We start from the raw sequence: 6,569 nt of genomic DNA, 5'->3' as shown, positions 1-6,569 counted from the left end.
ACGGAAGGACTTGTATGCATGCATATAAGCATAACCGATGGACACAAGACACTGGGGGGTAGGGGAGGCCAGGGGAAGGTCGGTGCGGGGGGGGAGGGCGGAGGAGACATATGTAATACTCTTTGTTGTACTTTAAGCAATAAAATAAAAAATTTTTTAAAAAAAGAAACCGGATCCAACACTCACTCTCAGGCAATGTGCTATGGGCCTTCTGGGCGTCTATTTAACAGTCGGACACAACAGGTCTGTGACAACCTCCCATCTCTGCATAATCGTATTAAATGCTCGACACTGACAGGGAATAAAGGAACACGGAGATAGAGAGGGGAGAAGAAGAATAGACATATACGTACAAAAAAGCAAGTTAAGAAATCCCGTGGGTTCAGCATGGCAGACACCATTGATACAGCGTGCGCCAAGTTTCCTGTGAAAAGACCCAGAAGTGGATGTACGTGTGTCACACAGAGGAGAGCTGAGCTTAAAAATAACAGCCGAGAGAAAAGCTTTATCAAAATGAAGGTTTTCCGCATGAAGTCGAGCAGCCTAAGACTTGGGCGACTCCAGGCGAGCTGGCGAGGCGGCTCTATCTCTGACAAGCAGAGGCTGCGCTGCTGCTGAGCTCGACCTCTGAGGACTGTCCCCTTCGAGCCTCTCCGATGCGTCACGAATGAGTGTTTAAAAAAGCAGGGCTCCGGGGGCATTTGTGTGCAGCCTTTTGGGAAGCAGGGATTTGTAGGGTACTCGGGAAAGGAAATTGCTCACCTGCTGGCCTACCAAACCTCAATGAACACCGAGGGACTAAATGGCCCTGTGCCTCTGCAAAGGGACAGGTTAAACATGTACTTAGCCCCACATGCCTTTCATCAAGGACACTGGAAACAAACAAGGAGTCTATTTTTTAAAAAACTCGCTGAACTATTCAGCATCTCTTCAGTTGCTGAGAAGAGGAGCTGTAGGGTTTTTTTGTGTGTTTTTTTTCCAAGACACTAGAGAGTCTATCCTTGTGGGATAAAAGTATTAGTCACAGAAATGTAAGGTACCAACCATGATGGGTTGCAGGGGTCCTCAAACTTTTTAAACAGGGGGCCAGTTCACTGTCCCTCAGACCATTGGAGGGACAGACTATAGTTTTAAAAAAAAACTATGAACAAATTCCTATGCACACTGCACATATCTTATTTTGAAGTGAAAAAACAAAACGGGAACAAATACAATATTTATATTTGCATGTGGTCCGCGGGCCGTAGTTTGAGGACCCCTGGGTTAGGGCTATTTTACTTCTAACCCTTTGTCCATGCTCTGTGACTGTCCCCACAATACCCCCCTGGCCTCTTCCTCCCTCTCTTCTTCCCTTGGTTCATGTGGTCTCCTCCAAGTTTGAATTCACTTCGTTTCCTCTAAATTAATATTCCCATTTTTCACCTGCCGTCGAGTGAGTTCTTCTTATCCTGGTTTTCATAGTGCTGCTCTCCAATGAGATTATAAAACTCCACAGGAGCAAGACCCATGAGCTACGGGCATTATTGAAACTTGTACTGAATTAAAACTTCTTCTTTGCTGGTGGGAATGCAGACTGGTACAGCCACTGTGGAGAACAGTATGGAGTTTCCTCAAAAAACTAAAAATGGAACTCCCATTTGACCCAGTGATCCCACTTCTAGGAATATATCCCAAGAAACTAGAAACACCAATCAGAAAGGATATATGCATCCCCATGTTCATAGCTGCACAATTTACAATAGCTTAGATTTGGAAACAGCCTAAATGCCCATCAGCAGATGAGTGGATTGAAAAACTGTGGTACATCTACACAATGGAATACTATGCTGCTGTAAAAAAGAAGGAATTCTTACCATTTTCAATAGCATGAATGGAACTGGAGAGCATTATGCTAAGTGAAATAAGCCAGTCAGAGAAAGATAAATATCACATGATCTCATTCATTTATGAAATATAATGAACAACATAAACTGATGAACAAAAACAGATCCAGAGATAGAGAAGCATCGATCAGACCGTCAAACCTCAGAGGGAAGGTAGGGGCGAGTGGGAGTAAGGGGGAGAGATCAACCAAAGGACTTGTATGCAAGCATATAAGCCTAACCAATGGGCACAGAAACCAGCGGGGTGAGGGCATGAGTGGGGGGTGGGGGGCTATGGGGGGATAAGGACACATATGTAATACCTTAATCAATAAAGAAAAAAATAAAATAAAAATAAAAATAAACTTCTTGATACCATAGGAGTAAAGGGCAAGAAAGAATGGGAATGGTGAGGGGATTTTATAGGGTGGTTATCTCTAGTGGCAACTTTTCCTAAATTCCATAGAATTGAATTCTGTATTTACTCAGACCAGATTGTTGTTTCATATTTTCTGTAAAGATTCAAATTTGCAACTCACAATAAACTCTATGAGTCTGAAGACCTTAATTTTCCTTTTCTAGTCTTATTCCAGGCAAATGCTTATGTCAGCTTCCTATACAACCAGCACTTACCCAGCATATATTTGGTTAATATTTACTTGCACTGCTGGCTATTGTGCAGGACACAGAGAAAGCTTTAGAACAAAATCACCTTTCCAGTAAAGATAAGGACCTGAGCTGAACAAACACTCCTCACTCTAGCCCTCTAATCCCTGACTGACACCAATAAGCCTCTGCCTGGAGCTCTACTCACCCCATTGACACGCCCCCCAAGGAAGTCCTAGCCCTGCCTCAAGAACAAGCTTAAGTTGTCCGGCCAGTGTGGCTCAGTAGTTTAGTGTCAACCTATGAACCAGGCGATTACAGTTCAATTCCTGGTCAAGGCACATGCCCTGGTTGTGGCCTCAACCCCTAGCAGGGGGTGTGCATCATTATTGATGTTTCTATCTCTCCCTTCTTCTGTGAAATCGATAAAAAATTATTTAAAAAACAACCAGCTTAAGTCTTGCCACCTTTCTGAAACCTCACCCAGATATTCTAGCCCACACCAATGACTCTGAGACTGACTGCTCATAACATTATTTTCAGCTTCATATATTCGCTACTTTGTTTATGCTCCTTTTTTAAAATTTTTCTATGTATCATTTTCCTCAGTTAGATTAAAATCAATCTTAAACCACTTTTTATCCTTTGCCACCTAGGACTTGGAAAATTAGAGCAGCTCAAGAAAACATTATGGTGGTGAATAATCAATATAGTTACTGATACAACATCTGGAAGTTTTCAAAGAGGCCCTCTGGACAACATCCCATGTCTCTCCTCCTGTTTCTAGTCAATATTCTTGAAGGGCTTTCTTACTCTTACTGCTTCTACTTCTTTATTGACCACCCCTTCTTCAATCCACTGGTCTCATTTTCTCTCTACCACTTCAATAAACCTTCTTTCCAATGTGACTTTCTATATCGCTAAATGCAATGGACTCTGTAGCCCTTGTACCATTTAATATCCTAAGTCCTCCTCCTTTTCTTTTCTTTTTTTTTTGACCAAAGCTTGCTTCTCTTCTCTTAGTGTAAGATATCACCATGAATCGAGTTAACCAAATCTAAACCAGAGAATCATTCTTTATTCCATCCTGTTCTTCAACCCCCTAATAAAATCAGTCACCATGTCCTATTGGTCAGCTTTTCTAATATGTCTACATCTGCCCAATTGTGCTTTCTGCACATTGAGCATTTATTCCTTTTAGGCAAGTCAATAAACTAAGAATATATTTATTGTATATCATTTGTAGAAAAGAACTACCTATAGGAGATCTCCTTTCAATGCTAGTTCTGGTAATTACAATGGCAAACATTAATGATAAAGAAAGAATCTTAAGGGCTGCAAGAGAGAGACAGAAAGTTACCTACAAGAGATCTCCCATTAGACTAATGATTTCTCAACAAAAACACATCAGGCCAGAAGGGAATGGAATGAAGTATACAAAATGATGCAAAATAATAATAGTAAGTAACACATATATTACAATGTGATAAGCATAGTTCTAAGCAATGTATGTTAACCACATTAATAGCTACACAACCCAATGAGCTAGATGTAATTATTATACCATTTTAAACATGAATAAATTGAAGTTAAATAACTTCCAAAGGTAACGCAGTTATGTACTTTGAATTCCCCCTCTCATTTGGTCTCTGCAGTAGCCTTACATGGTGGTATTAATATTTCATCTTATAGCTGAGGAATTGAGGCTGAGAAGCTTAAAATGATTTTCCTAAGACATTTGTTAAAAGTGTCAGAATTAAGATTAGAATCCACATCTAGTTGGCTTTGAATTCATTTACTTTCCTCCACAGATGGTTTAGCAGGTCACACAGAATGGTTAAGAAAAATTAAATTAAAAATTATGGCCTAAATTTATAATCAGCCACAATAGTTTAGAAACATTGATTTTGAATATTGTTTTTAATGGAAGCAAAGAGAATGAGTATTAAAATAGTGAAGTCTGTAAGTTAAAAAAGTAAGTTCAACAAAGGACAAAAATAATGACTAAGGAATAAAGGCTAGAGAAAAACAGGGAAGGAAAAGGGACCAAATGAAGGAGAGAGGTGAGGCGTGGAAGAAGGGCCGTGGGGGTAAGTGTGGTGGTGTTGGAGGGGACCTATGGGATCTGAAGGAGGAGCTAAGCTGAAGCATGAAAGGATGAACTGCCCTGCTAGCGTTTAGAAAATCTAATGAGAATGTGTTAATAGAAAGTGTGACATATGATTCAATAGTTCAACAACATGCATATTTCATGATGTTGGGCTATATGTGACTGAGTTATCCATGAATCTACCAGTTGAAAGAAAGCCAAAAGATACCCAGTGATTTTACTCAAGTTTACCAACAGCTACCAAGACTTTGCATTCAGCATGGAAGTGACAAATGATCAGTATTCTAAAGACATCTACAAACTATCAAGCATGCTGCAGACACTTTATATTCTGCACTTACCCAGCACTGCAGAACATTTTAGTACTAAAAGTTTTAGTAGTTTTGTTTTTGATTTATGTACAGCTTTTATTTAACTCAATGATGATAAAGTTAACAATCTTATGTAGGTTAGTCACACACCTTATATAGTCAAGGAAACACATGCAAACACCAGTTTGAGTGTCTGGCTTCCAGGAGATGATGATTCAGAGTGACCCCAAACGCAGGTCCTTGTAGGCTGGCTGGAGAGCATTGTAAACAGTGGCACAAGCAAGGGATGGGGAATCAGAGTGTTTTTGTTAAAATATCAGCTCTGTCACTTAACCAGCTAAATGACTTTGGGGATGGTTAATTTACTGAGCTTCAAATTTCTCTTTTGCATATTTATTTAAAAAAATAAAGATTAAATAAAATAATACACGTGAAAACAGTTATGAGTATAAGCCTGACAAATCGTGTTTCCTCAATAAAGAAATAAAGAAAATGAAGTGTCAGCATCAGATAATTAATGAGTTGATTTCTCATAAGACCAAATAAGGATGAGGATTCAAAAAATAAATGATACATTCCTTACATAATAATAACAAAATACGCATGTCTGAACAATCTTAAATAGAGCAAAAGGACAAGTAAACAGGTAGAAATTACCTTAGGTCTTCTAGAAGATGTGCTAATATCTTATGGTTCCAAAGATTATTAGTGAGCACATCTCAAAAGGCTTTATTTAGCCCCAAATTTAAAAAGTCCTTTCTTAGGAGGAGCAGCTTCTTAAGAAGAAGTGATTGAACTGAATAAATAAAAAGCAAAGAAATCGAGAGCTCCTGTTTCTTCCCCGACTTGCAGGTTCCTCTTGGTCTTTCTGATTTTGTTGCACTGGGAAAGAGGCTTTCAGAAAGTTGCTCACTAGAGAGTTTGGCGATGAAGAGGACATTCAATGAAAGAGTGCTGATGGGTGGTAATCCACACAGCGGGCCCGAGAAGGCCCAGCCGAAGCCAACCTCTATGACATGACTTATATCTTTACTCCTGTCAGCTTTTATTTAAAATTTATTTTATTTTTCTTCATCACCATTTATTCCCCCATACCCTCTTCCACCTCCTGCCACCCCCCCCACAATCACCACACTCATGTGTCCATGAGTTCTTTCGCATCTTTTTTCTTTTTTGCTCAGTCCCTGCAACCCCTTACCAGAGCTGTCTGCCTGCTTTCTACCTATGAGTCTGTCTTTTGCTTGTTATTTCAGTTTGTTCATTAGATTCTGCATGTGAGTGAAATCATATGGTTCTAGTCCTTCTCTGACTGGCTTATTTCACTGAGCATAATGTTTTCCAGGTCTATCCATGCTGTGGCAAAGGGTAAAATTGTCTTCCTTCTATGGCCAAGTAGTATTCTATTGTGTAAATGCACCACAGCTGTTTTATCCACTCACCTACTGATGGGCACTTCGGCTGCTTCCAAATCTTGGCTATCCTATATAATAAAGAGGTAATATACAAATTAACCCTCACACCCTCACAAGATGGCTGCCTACAACCAGGCCGGCAGGGGGGTTAGTGAGGGATGACCAAACAACTGAACAAGCAGGCTGTGTGGGGCGACCAGGCCAGCAGGGGGGCAGTTAGGGGAGACCAGGCCAGCAGAGCAGGGCAGTTGGGGGCAACCAGGCCAGC

The 6,569-nt window shown here is 40.3% G+C and overlaps 1 protein-coding gene across 1 annotated transcript in view; it reads right to left on the bottom strand.

The window, feature by feature from the left end:
• Positions 1-6,569, bottom strand: part of LOC102250129 (serine/threonine-protein kinase TNNI3K) — a 317,621-nt gene that overhangs the window by 106,266 nt on the left and 204,786 nt on the right. The window lies entirely within an intron of this gene.

Source organism: Myotis brandtii, unplaced genomic scaffold, assembly GCF_000412655.1.
Source record: "Myotis brandtii unplaced genomic scaffold, ASM41265v1 scaffold36, whole genome shotgun sequence".
NCBI lineage: Eukaryota > Metazoa > Chordata > Mammalia > Chiroptera > Vespertilionidae > Myotis > Myotis brandtii.
This window is presented reverse-complemented; position numbering and strand designations above follow the sequence as displayed.